Source organism: Ranitomeya variabilis, chromosome 2 (genome assembly GCF_051348905.1).
Source record: "Ranitomeya variabilis isolate aRanVar5 chromosome 2, aRanVar5.hap1, whole genome shotgun sequence".
Lineage (NCBI taxonomy): Eukaryota > Metazoa > Chordata > Amphibia > Anura > Dendrobatidae > Ranitomeya > Ranitomeya variabilis.
Genome location: NC_135233.1, coordinates 545,365,018 through 545,379,261, shown reverse-complemented (window position 1 = coordinate 545,379,261; position 14,244 = coordinate 545,365,018).

Below are 14,244 nucleotides of genomic sequence, written 5' to 3'. Positions count from 1 at the left end.
TCCACCTCCACCTCCCCCTCCTGTCCCTGGGCTCCAACACAGCTAGTTGCCGTCCAGAAGTGCTGTCCGCACAGTCCCAACAGTCCCTCCTCTGTTATTGGGGTTCAGTAACGTCAGCTGTTCCCCTGCTGTGTGTGTGGCAATCCCTCCTATCTCCTCCACCACCTCCTCCTCCTCCTGTCCCTGGGCTCCAACACCGCTAGTTGTTGTCCAGAAGTGCTGTCCGCACAGAGCCAAACACCTCGCCAATGTGTTAGTGGGGTTCAGCACCGCCAGCTGTTCCCCTGCTGTGTATACGGCAACGTGTACTGCGACCGCCACGCAGGCACAACAAGTTAAATTTAAGGGAACCTGTCCCCCCCCCCAGGCGTTTGTTACTGAAGGAGCCACCTTGTGCAGCAGTAATGATGCAAAGGGAAAAAGTGCCTCTTTTCGTGGTGCTCCTTGCACATGCTGAACCTAACACTTATGAAAAGTGTCCCCTCCTACCGTGATACCGTCCGGTTGGTGGAACTTTCCTTTGTGATGTGACGCAGCACAGCCGTCATTCTTACCCCCTTGGCGCCGTGCGCCGCCTCCTCAGCGTTGTTTGAATCAGTCCCGGAGCCTGCGCTGTTAGGTTAGCCCTTGGCCATGCACACATTTTGCGCTGCCCGTCTTCTGACATCATTTGGTGTCAGGCTGGCTGCGCCTGTGCGGCCGCGCTGGACGAGATCCCGCCTCGTACTGTCTTCTGATTTAATCCCACTGGGGGCCTTGAGATCCATGGACATGCACAGTGCATATCTGAACCTCCACCTCTCACTCATCTCCCTACGGCTTCTTCAGACTGTGCGGTGTCAGCTGGTCCCTAATAGCATGCCACGGCCGTGACACCGCACAGTCTGAAGAAGCCGTAGGGAGGGGAGTGAGAGGTGAGGATATGCACTGCGCATGGCCACGGATCCCAGGCCCGCGGTGGGATTACATTAGACGACACTGCGAGGCGGGATCTCGGGCAGCGCAGCCGCACAGGCGCAGCCAGTCTGACACCAAATGATGTCAGAAGACGGGCAGCGCAAATGTGTGCATGGCCAAGGGCTAACCTAACAGCGCAGGCTCCGGGACTGATTCAAACAACGCTGAGGAGGCGGCGCACGGCGCCAAGGGGGTAAGAATGACGGCTGTGCTGCGTCACATCACAAAGGAAAGTTCCACCAACCGGACGGTATCACGGTAGGAGGGGACACTTTTCATAAGTGTTAGGTTCAGCATGTGCAAGGACCATAATTAAAAGAGCTAAGTTTACCTTTTCCAGCATTAGTGCTGTACACGATGGCTCTTTCAGCTACAAACGCTTGGGGGGGGGGGGTTAAAGTTTCCCTTTCAACTTGCTCCAGTGCAGGCTTCGGCCTACGCGCTAATCCCTCTCCTCCTCCTGCTGACCCTGGGCTCTAACACCGCCAGTTGGGGCCCAGATGTGCTGGCTGCACAGAGCCAAACACCAGCCAATGTGTCAGTGGGGTTCAGCACCGCCAGCTGTTCCCCTGTGTAGCCGGCAACGTGTCCTGCAACAGCCACGCAGGTACAAGAACTGAAATTGAAGGAAACCTGTCCCCCCTCCCCCAGGTGTTTGTATGTTTTACAGCCACCTTGTACGAAAGTAATGCTGCATGTGTGCAAGGTGGCTCAGAAACTTATTCTCCTTGCCCAGGTTGAACTGAACACGTCTAAAATGAGTCCTCTGCGACCATTAAAACGTCCCTCAGGTGTGATTTTCCTTTGTATTGACACGCAACAAGCTCCTTGGTAGCGCTGCCCGTCTTCTGGCATCATTGTTTGGCTGCCTGCGCCTCTGCGGCCGCCTTGCCCCACACAACGCCCCTCGGTGTCTTATTGATTTGGACTGCGAGGGTGTGATTGATGGGCATGAACGGTGCATTTCTTCGCCTGTCCCTCATCTCCTTCCGCCTTCTTCGGACTGTGCGTCTTCATGGCCGTGGCATGCGATAAGGGAATCAGCTGACGCCGCATAGTCTGAAGCGGGTGTAAGAACCCAAGCGAGAGGCGAACATAAGTACTGCGCCAGGCCATGAATCCCAGCCCCGCAGTGTTTTAACAATGTTAAGACACTGCGGGGCTGGGATTCATGGTCATCGCAAACCGCAACGGCCGACATTACATGATGTCAGAGGATGGGCAACGCTAACAGCGCAAGGCCAAGGGATAACACAAAAGCGCAGACTCCTGTGCAACAAATAACGATGCTCAGGAGGCCGCGCAAAGCACCAAGGTGGCATTTTTGCCAGCTGTACTGCGTCTCTTTACGAAGGGAACTCACGCCTCAAAATCAGTTTGACTGTGTAAGGGCCAAAATGTTATACGTGTTCCTTTCAGCGTGTGCAAGGAGCAAAATTAAAAGAGCAACCTTTACCTTGTGCAGCATTACTGCTGCATAAGCTGTGGCTCTTCTAGTTTGTAACCCCTGAGGGGGGTTAAAGGTTACCTTTGAAATTGGTTCAATTAGGCTTCAGCCTACACTCTGCTCCCTCTCCTCCTCCTGCTGTCCCTGGGCTCTAACACCGCCAGTTGGGGCCCAGATGTGCTGGCTGCACAGAGCCAAACACCTCGCCAATGTGTCAGTGGGGTTCAGCACTGCCAGCTGTTCCCCTGCTGTGTAGCCGGCAACGTGTCCTGCAACTGCCACGCAGACACAACAGACCCAAAGCTGCCGCCAGTGCAGGCTTCGGCCTACACTCTGCTCCCTCTCCTCCTCCTGCTGACCCTGGGCTCTAACACCGCCAGTTGGGGCCCGGTACTGCTAGCTGCACAGAGAAAAACACCAGCCAATGTGTCAGTGGGGTTCAGCACCGCCAGCTGTTCCCCTGCTGTGTAGCCGGCATCGTGTCCTGCAAAAGCCACGCAGACACAAGAACTGAAATTGAAGGGAACCTGTCCCCCCTCCCCCAGGCGTTTGTATGTTTTACAGCCACCTTGTACAGCAGTAATGCTGCATGTGTGCAAGGTGGCTCATAAACGTATTCTCCTCGCACATGTGGAACTGAAAACACGTCTAAAATGTGTCCTCTGTGTGACCATTTAACCGTCCCGGAGGTGTGACTTTCCTTTGTAATGACACGCTGCAACCCCCTTGGTAGCGCTGCCCGTCTTCTGGCATCATTGTTTGGCTGCCTGCGCCTCTGCGGCCGCCCTGACCCACACAACGCCCCTCGGTGTCTTATTTATTGGGACTGCGAGGGTGTGATTGATGGGCATGAGCAGTGCATCAGTTCGCCTGTCCCTCATCTCCTTCCGCCTTCTTCAGACTGTGCGGCTTCATGGCCGTGGCATGGGATAAGGGATCAGCTGACGCCGCACAGTCTGAAGCGGGTGTAAGGACCCGAATGTGAGAGGCGAACATATGTGCTGCGCCAGGCCATGAATCCCAGCCCCGCAGTGTTTTAACAATGTTAAGACACTGCGGGGCTGGGATTCATGGTCATCGCGAACCGCACCGGCCGACATTAAATGATGTCAGAAGATGTGCAGCGCTAACAGCGCTAGGCCAAGGGATAACACGACAGCGCAGACTCCTGTACAGCAAATAACAACGCTCAGGAGGCTGCACCCAGCACCAAGGTGGGATTCTTGACATCTGTGCTGCGTCTCATTACGAAGGGAACTCGCGCCTCCAACACAGTTTGACTGTATAAAGGGCTAAATGTTATACGTGTTTCATTCAGCGTGTGCAAGGAGAAAAATTAAAAGAGCAACCTTTAACTTGTGCAGCACTACTGCTGCATAAGCTGTGGCTCTTCTACTTTGTAACACCTGAGGGGGGGTTAAAGGTTACCTTTGAAATTGGTTCAATTAGGCTTCGGCCTACACTCTGCTCCCCCTGCAGAGCCCGGGCTCCAACACCGCCAGTTGGGGCCCGGTACTGCAAGCTGCACAGAGAAAAACACCAGCCAATGTGCCAGTGGGGTTCAGCACTGCCAGCTGTTCCCCTGCTGTGCAGCCGGCAACGTGTCCTGCAACTGCCACGCAGACACAACAGACCCAAAGCTGCCGCCAGTGCAGGCTTCGGCCTACACTCTGCTCCCTCTCCTCCTGCTGACCCTGGGCTCTAACACTGCCAGTTGGGGCCCAGTACTGCTAGCTGCACAGAGCCAAACACCAGCCAATGTGTCAGTGGGGTTCAGCACCGCCAGCTGTTCCCCTGCTGTGTAGCCGGCATCGTGTCCTGCAAAAGCCACGCAGACACAAGAACTGAAATTGAAGGGAACCTGTCCCCCCTCCCCCAGGCGTTTGTATGTTTTACAGCCACCTTGTACAGCGGTAATGCTGCATGTGTGCAAGGTGGCTCATAAACTTATTCTCCTCGCACATGTGGAACTGAAAACACGTCTAAAATGTGTCCTCTGTGTGACCATTAAAACGTCCCTGAGGTGTGACTTTCCTTTGTAATGACACGCAGCAACCCCCTTGGTAGAACTGCCCATTTTCTGACATCATTGTTTGGCTGGCTGCGCCTCTGCGGCAGCCCTGCCCGACACAACGCCCCTCGGTGTCTTATTTATTTTGACTGCGAGGGTGTGATTGACGGGCATGAGCAGTGCATATCGTCGCCTGTTGTCACTCATCTCCTTCCGTCTTCTTCAGACTGTGCGGCTTCATGGCCGTGGCATGCGATAAGGGATCAGCTGACGCCGCACAGTCTGTAGCAGGTGTAAGGACCCGAGCGAGAGGCGAACCTATGTACTGCGCCAGGCCATGAATCCCAGCCCCGCAGTGTGAAACACTGTAAAGACACTGCGTGGCTGGGATTCATGGGCATCGCGAACCGCACCAGCCGACATTAAATGATGTCAGAAGACGGGCAGCGCATGGCCAAGGGATAACGCAACAACACAGACTCCTGTACAGCAAAATGCGATGCTCAGGAGGCCGCGCCAAGCACCAAGGTGTGATTTTTGACATCTGTGCTGCGTCTCATTACGAAGGGAACTCGCGCCTCCAACACAGTTTGACTGTATAAAGGGCTAAATGTTATACGTGTTTCATTCAGCGTGTGCAAGGAGAAAAATTAAAAGAGCAACCTTTGACTTGTGCAGCACTACTGCTGCATAAGGTGTGGCTCTTCTAGTTTGTAACCCCTGAGGGGGGGTTAAAGGTTACCTTTAAAATTGGTTCAATTAGGCTTCGGCCTACACTCTGCTCACCCTGCAGAGCCTGGGCTCTAACACCGCCAGTTGGGGCCCGGTACTGCTAGCTGCACAGAGAAAAACACCAGCCAATGTGTCAGTGGGGTTCAGCACCGCCAGCTGTTCCCCTGCTGTGCAGCCGGCAACGTGTCCTGCAACTGCCACACAGACACAACAGACCCAAAGCTGCCGCCAGTGCAGGCTTCGGCCTACACTCTGCTCCCTCTCCTCCTCCTGCTGACCCTTTGCTCCAACACTGCTAGTTGGGGCTCTAGGAAGACAAGCTTGAATAGGTCCCCATCCTGGTTCCAGCACCGTCAGCTGGTTCTGGGCAGAGCCGTTGGCTTAGGTGCCTCCCTCTGGGTATCCGAGTTCCACCAACGTCAGGTGGTCCTTGGTAGTGCTTTCAGGCACGGGTACCTCCTGCTTAGTAACCGGGTTCCAGTAACGTCAGCTGGTCCTCGGTCGTTCCATTGGCTCTAGGACCTTTGGCTACCCATCCGGGTTCCAGTACCGTCAGCTGGTTCTCGGCAGTGTCTTTTGCTCTTGTACCTTCTGCTCCCCATCCTGGTTCCAGTACCGTCAGCTGGTTCTGGGCAGAGCCTTTGGCTTAGGTGCCTCCCTCTGGGTATCCAAGTTCCACCAACGTCAGGTGGTCCTTGGTAGTGCTTTCAGGCACGGGTACCTCCTGCTTAGTAACCGGGTTCCAGTAATGTCAGCTGGTCCTCGGTAGTTCCATTGGCTCTTGGACCTTCGGCTACCCATCCAGGTTCCAGCACCGTCAGCTGGTTCTCGGCAGTGTCTTTTGCTCTTGTACCTTCTGCTCCCCATCCTGGTTCCAGTACCGTCAGCTGGTTCCGGGCAGAGCCTTTGGCTTAGGTGCCTCCCTCTGGGTATCCGAGTTCCACCAACGTCAGGTGGTCCTTGGTAGTGCTTTCAGGCACGGGTACCTCCTGCTTAGTAACCGGGTTCCAGTAACGTCAGCTTGTCCTCGGTAGTTCCATTTTCTCTTGGACCTTCGGGTAGCCATCCGAGTTCCAGTTCCATCAGTTGTTTCTCGGCATTTTGTCAGCCTTCTTGTACCTTCTGCTACATTTCCAAGTTCAAGAGACTAAACACGATGACCCGGAAGACCACCCCTAAGATGACGACGACACCAGAGACGACAACCACCGTGATGACGACAACCCTGGAGACGATGACCCTGAAGACCACCCCGATGACGACGACCCCGGAGACGACGACCCTGGAGACGACGACGACCTGGAAGACCGAGAAGCAGAAGAACAAGAGGCTGCAGAACAAAGAGCAGAAGAACATTAAGCATAACACTAAATATCAGAGCAAAAGATATTATCTAAATTATAAGCAGAAGAAGACTAAGCAGTGTATGGGGGTGAGTCCGTTCCTCCTCGTGGTGCCCCTGGATAAAGCCTGATGCTGCAGGCCAAACTGAACGCGGACAAATGTAACTGTTTTGTGACAGGCAGAACGGAAGGTGTAATCTTCAAAATTTTATAGATAACAACTACGGGAATGCCAGTCACAAATAAGAATATGATGAAGAAGTAGAATATGAAGAAGATAATAGTAAAATAAAAAGAATATGAACAATGTAACAAAAAAAATAATAGGTAGAAGATGAAGAAGAAGATGAATAAGGTGAAGAAGTTGATGTCAAAGAAGCTGATGATGAGGATAATGAAGAAGAAAGTGTGGGAGAAGTAAAAAAGAAGGTGAAGGGCGTGGAAGTAGTGAAACATCAATATCTGACAAAAAAAAAAAAAAAAAATAACAGTCAAAATCTTTCTAACGCCGAACGTCATAAAAAAAAATAAAAATCCTGCTATTCTATTTGATTGGGCTAAACCTCTGTGCCTTTAATGTCTCCGCCACCTCCCCCAATACATCCTACATTATTCTTAGTTGTTTTCCTTCATGTAGAATGAACCTACAAGTTAAGAAAGGGTTTATTTTAATTCCGATATTTTCGTCCCATTGACTTGCATTGGGATCGGGTATCGGTATCAGATTAGATCCGATACTTTGACGGTATCGGCCGATACTTTCCGATACCGATACTTTCCGATATCGGAAGGTATCGCTCAACACTAAACATGGGTGATACAACATGAGTAAAACAAAAGAGACATAATCGATCAATGAGGAGCATATGACTAATTTAGAGAGCATCCATTATATTAGCTTTGAACACTAAACAAAAGAAAATACCACCTCTTATGTAGCAGTGTGATAAACAGATCACCTAAGTATTATATCGGGAGGGCTGTCAGCCCCCCTCCCCCCCCCAGTCACCAAAGTCAAACATATGACTAACTTAACATGCAAGAAAGAAGCGTGGAGAGTTTATACTTTACTTTTATGGTAAGTCCTCATAAGGGAAAAGAAGGGGTGTAGATCCCACTGCACGTACAAAGTACAGATTTAAAGGGTAGAATAAAATTCAATATATTACAATCGTTGAAAGTAGGTGGAAAAAACACAATGCGTGGTTTGTATGAGGAAAAATATTAGGCTAGTTTAATACCTGTGGATGTCTTGGGAAGGGAGTATCCGTATGTGCATCTTCAGGTAGAAGGTCCGGGGAAGAGCCAGTGAAAGCGGTGGTGGGTCCAAGTGAAAGTGGAGCGTGGTGCCGTTTTTTAATCTGTTCCCGGTGCGTGCATGTACACTGTTATGGTTCTCAATGGCAAGAGAACATAGCCCAGCAAACATAAGAACTAGCTCTTGGAAGGATGGAAACTAAACTGACCATGAACTAAACCTGCCGCACAACTAACAGTAGCCGGGTAGCGTTGCCTGCGTTTTATCCCTAGACGCCCAGCGCCGGCCGGAGGACTAACTAATCCTGGCAGAGGAAAATATAGTCCTGGCTCACCTCTAGAGAAATTTCCCCGAAAGGCAGACAGAGGCCCCCACATATATTGGCGGTGATTTTAGATGAAAATGACAAACGTAGTATGAAAATAGGTTTAGCAAAATTGAGGTCCGCTTACTAGATAGCAGAAGACAGAAAGGGCACTTTCATGGTCAGCTGAAAACCCTATCAAAACACCATCCTGAAATTACTTTAAGACTCTAGTATTAACTCATAACATCAGAGTGGCAATTTCAGATCACAAGAGCTTTCCAGACACAGAAACGAAACTACAGCTGTGAACTGGAACAAAATGCAAAAACAAACGAGGACTAAAGTCCAACTTAGCTGGGAGTTGTCTAGCAGCAGGAACATGCACAGAAAGGCTTCTGATTACAATGTTGACCGGCATGGAAGTGACAGAGGAGCAAGGCTAAATAGCGACTCCCACATCCTGATGGAAACAGGTGAACAGAGGGGATGATGCACACCAGTTCAATTCCACCAGTGGCCACCGGGGGAGCCCAAAATCCAATTTCACAACAGTACCCCCCCCTCAAGGAGGGGGCACCGAACCCTCACCAGAACCACCAGGGCGATCAGGATGAGCCCTATGAAAGGCACGGACCAGATCGGAGGCATGAACATCAGAGGCAGTCACCCAAGAATTATCCTCCTGACCGTATCCCTTCCATTTGACCAGATACTGGAGTTTCCGTCTGGAAACACGGGAGTCCAAGATTTTTTCCACAACGTACTCCAACTCGCCCTCAACCAACACCGGAGCAGGAGGCTCAACGGAAGGCACAACCGGTACCTCATACCTGCGCAATAATGACCGATGAAAAACATTATGAATAGAAAAAGATGCAGGGAGGTCCAAACGGAAGGACACAGGGTTAAGAATCTCCAATATCTTGTACGGGCCGATGAACCGAGGCTTAAACTTAGGAGAAGAAACCCTCATAGGGACAAAACGAGAAGACAACCACACCAAGTCCCCAACACAAAGCCGAGGACCAACCCGACGCCGGCGGTTGGCAAAAAGCTGAGTCTTCTCCTGGGACAACTTCAAATTGTCCACTACCTGCCCCCAAATCTGATGCAACCTCTCCACCACAGCATCCACTCCAGGACAATCCGAAGATTCCACCTGACCAGAAGAAAATCGAGGATGAAACCCCGAATTACAGAAAAAAGGAGACACCAAGGTGGCAGAGCTGGCCCGATTATTGAGGGCAAACTCCGCTAAAGGCAAAAAAGCAACCCAATCATCCTGATCTGCAGACACAAAACACCTCAAATATGTCTCCAAGGTCTGATTCGTCCACTCGGTCTGGCCATTAGTCTGAGGATGGAAAGCAGACGAGAAAGACAAATCTATGCCCATCCTAGCACAGAATGCTCGCCAAAATCTAGACACGAATTGGGTACCTCTGTCAGAAACGATATTCTCCGGAATACCATGCAAACGGACCACATTTTGAAAAAACAGAGGAACCAACTCGGAAGAAGAAGGCAACTTAGGCAGGGGAACCAAATGGACCATCTTAGAGAAACGGTCACACACCACCCAGATGACAGACATCTTCTGAGAAACAGGAAGATCCGAAATAAAATCCATCGAGATGTGCGTCCAGGGCCTCTTCGGGATAGGCAAGGGCAACAACAATCCACTAGCCCGAGAACAACAAGGCTTGGCCCGAGCACAAACGTCACAAGACTGCACGAAGCCTCGCACATCTCGAGACAGGGAAGGCCACCAGAAGGACCTTGCCACCAAATCCCTGGTACCAAAGATTCCAGGATGACCTGCCAACGCAGAAGAATGAACCTCAGAAATGACTTTACTGGTCCAATCATCAGGAACAAACAGTCTACCAGGTGGGCAACGATCAGGTCTATCTGCCTGAAACTCCTGCAAGGCCCGCCGCAGGTCTGGAGAAACGGCAGACAATATCACTCCATCCTTAAGGATACCTGTAGGTTCAGAATTACCAGGGGAGTCAGGCTCAAAACTCCTAGAAAGGGCATCCGCCTTAACATTCTTAGAACCCGGCAGGTAGGACACCACAAAATTAAACCGAGAGAAAAACAACGACCAGCGCGCCTGTCTAGGATTCAGGCGTCTGGCGGACTCAAGATAAATTAGATTTTTGTGGTCAGTCAATACCACCACCTGATGTCTAGCCCCCTCAAGCCAATGACGCCACTCCTCAAAAGCCCACTTCATGGCCAAAAGCTCCCGATTCCCAACATCATAATTCCGCTCGGCGGGCGAAAATTTACGCGAGAAAAAAGCACAAGGTCTCATCACGGAGCAATCGGAACTTCTCTGCGACAAAACCGCCCCAGCTCCGATTTCAGAAGCGTCGACCTCAACCTGAAAAGGAAGAGCAACATCAGGCTGACGCAACACAGGGGCGGAAGAAAAGCGGCGCTTAAGCTCCCGAAAGGCCTCCACAGCAGCAGGGGACCAATCAGCAACATCAGCACCCTTCTTAGTCAAATCAGTCAATGGTTTAACAACATCAGAAAAACCAGCAATAAATCGACGATAAAAGTTAGCAAAGCCCAAAAATTTCTGAAGACTCTTAAGAGAAGAGGGTTGCGTCCAATCACAAATAGCCTGAACCTTGGCAGGATCCATCTCGATGGAAGAGGGGGAAAAAATATATCCCAAAAAGGAAATCTTTTGAACCCCAAAAATGCACTTAGAACCCTTCACACACAAGGAATTAGACCGCAAAACCTGAAAAACCCTCCTGACCTGCTGGACATGAGAGTCCCAGTCATCCGAAAAAATCAAAATATCATCCAGATACACAATCATAAATTTATCCAAATAATCACGGAAAATGTCATGCATAAAGGACTGAAAGACTGAAGGGGCATTTGAAAGACCAAAAGGCATCACCAAATACTCAAAGTGGCCCTCGGGCGTATTAAATGTGGTTTTCCACTCATCCCCCTGCTTAATTCGCACCAAATTATACGCCCCACGGAGATCTATCTTAGAGAACCACTTGGCCCCCTTTATGCGAGCAAACAAATCAGTCAGCAGTGGCAACGGATATTGATATTTAACCGTGATTTTATTCAAAAGCCAATAATCAATACACGGCCTCAAAGAGCCATCTTTCTTAGCCACAAAGAAAAAACCGGCTCCTAAGGGAGATGACGAAGGACGAATATGTCCCTTTTCCAAGGACTCCTTTATATATTCTCGCATAGCAGCATGTTCAGGCACAGACAGATTAAATAAACGACCCTTAGGGTATTTACTACCCGGAATCAAATCTATGGCACAATCGCACTCCCGGTGCGGAGGTAATGAACCAAGCTTAGGTTCTTCAAAAACGTCACGATATTCAGTCAAGAATTCAGGAATCTCAGAGGGAATAGATGATGAAATGGAAACCACAGGTACGTCCCCATGCGTCCCCTTACAACCCCAGCTTAACACAGACATAGCTTTCCAGTCAAGGACTGGGTTATGAGATTGCAGCCATGGCAATCCAAGCACCAACACATCATGTAGGTTATACAGCACAAGAAAGCGAATAATCTCCTGGTGATCCGGATTAATCCGCATAGTTACTTGTGTCCAGTATTGCGGTTTATTGCTAGCCAATGGGGTGGAGTCAATCCCCTTCAGGGGTATAGGAGTTTCAAGAGGCTCCAAATCATACCCACAGCGTTTGGCAAAGGACCAATCCATAAGACTCAAAGCGGCGCCAGAGTCGACATAGGCATCCGTGGTAATAGATGATAAAGAACAAATCAGGGTCACAGATAGAATAAACTTAGACTGTAAAGTGCCAATTGAAACAGACTTATCAAGCTTCTTAGTACGCTTAGAGCATGCTGATATAACATGAGTTGAATCACCGCAATAGAAGCACAACCCATTTTTTCGTCTAAAATTCTGCCGTTCACTTCTGGACAGAATTCTATCACATTGCATATTCTCTGGCGTCTTCTCAGTAGACACCGCCAAATGGTGCACAGGTTTGCGCTCCCGCAGACGCCTATCGATCTGGATAGCCATTGTCATGGACTCATTCAGACCCGCAGGCACAGGGAACCCCACCATAACATCCTTAATGGCATCAGAGAGACCCTCTCTGAAATTCGCCGCCAGGGCGCACTCATTCCACTGAGTAAGCACAGCCCATTTACGGAATTTCTGGCAGTATATTTCAGCTTCGTCTTGCCCCTGAGATAGGGACATCAAGGCCTTTTCCGCCTGAAGCTCTAACTGAGGTTCCTCATAAAGCAACCCCAAGGCCAGAAAAAACGCATCCACATTGAGCAACGCAGGATCCCCTGGAGCCAATGCAAAAGCCCAATCCTGAGGGTCGCCCCGGAGCAAGGAAATCACAATCCTGACCTGCTGAGCAGGATCTCCAGCAGAGCGAGATTTCAGGGACAAAAACAACTTGCAATTATTTTTGAAATTTTGAAAGCAAGATCTATTCCCCGAGAAAAATTCAGGCAAAGGAATTCTAGGTTCAGATATAGGAACCTGAACAACAAAATCTTGTAAATTTTGAACTTTCGTGGTGAGATTATTCAAACCTGCAGCTAAACTCTGAATATCCATTTTAAACAGGTGAACACAGAGCCATTCCAGGATTAGAAGGAGAGAGAGAGAAAGGCTGCAATATAGGCAGACTTGCAAGAGATTCAATTACAAGCACACTCAGAACTGAAGGGAAAAAAAAAAAAAAAAAAAATCTTCAGCAGACTTCTCTTTTCTCTCCTTTCTCTGTCAATTAATTTAACCCTTTGTGGCCGGTCAAACTGTTATGGTTCTCAATGGCAAGAGAACATAGCCCAGCAAACATAAGAACTAGCTCTTGGAAGGATGGAAACTAAACTGACCATGAACTAAACCTGCCGCACAACTAACAGTAGCCGGGTAGCGTTGCCTGCGTTTTATCCCTAGACGCCCAGCACCGGCCGGTGGACTAACTAATTCTGGCAGAGGAAAATATAGTCCTGGCTCACCTCTAGAGAAATTTCCCCGAAAGGCAGACAGAGGCCCCCACATATATTGGCGGTGATTTTAGATGAAAATGACAAACGTAGTATGAAAATAGGTTTAGCAAAATTGAGGTCCGCTTACTAGATAGCAGGAAGACAGAAAGGGCACTTTCATGGTCAGCTGAAAACCCTATCAAAACACCATCCTGAAATTACTTTAAGACTCTAGTATTAACTCATAACATCAGAGTGGCAATTTCAGATCACAAGAGCTTTCCAGACACAGAAACGAAACTACAGCTGTGAACTGGAACAAAATGCAAAAACAAACGAGGACTAAAGTCCAACTTAGCTGGGAGTTGTCTAGCAGCAGGAACATGCACAGAAAGGCTTCTGATTACAATGTTGACCGGCATGGAAGTGACAGAGGAGCAAGGCTAAATAGCGACTCCCACATCCTGATGGAAACAGGTGAACAGAGGGGATGATGCACACCAGTTCAATTCCACCAGTGGCCACCGGGGGAGCCCAAAATCCAATTTCACAACAGTACGCAATAACTTCCAGGTTACAGTTGACTGGATACAAAGTGTAGTGCACATGCGTCTTCCAAAAATGGCCGAATAATGCTGACAGAAGCCGATATCTGTGGGAAAAGGGTGCGCATGCGTGTACCCCATAAGACGAGTACATAATGTTCACGAATCTCCGCCTGTATACTAACAAAGAAGACAAAAAGGGTGATTATTTGTTAGCACACACACACACAGAGGAAAACACACACAGAGGAAAACATACACACAGGAAAACACACATAGGAAAACACACACACACATAGGAACACACACAGAGGAAAACACATATAAACACATAGGAAAACACACACACATAGGAAAACACACACACAGGAAAACACACATACACACACATATGAAAACACACACTCAGGAAAACACACACAGGAAAACACACATACACACACACATAGGAAAACACACATACACACACACACACACACATAGGAAAACACACATAGGAAAATGCACATACCCAGAAATGCACCTGCATGTTGGGGCGGCTGGCGGGAGGATGTGACCGCGCATTACAGGTGAGCTACTGTATGTCTTAAAATCACGGCCAGTCCTCTAGCGGCCCTGTGCAGCTGCTTAGGCACCGGCCCAGGGGGCATATGCA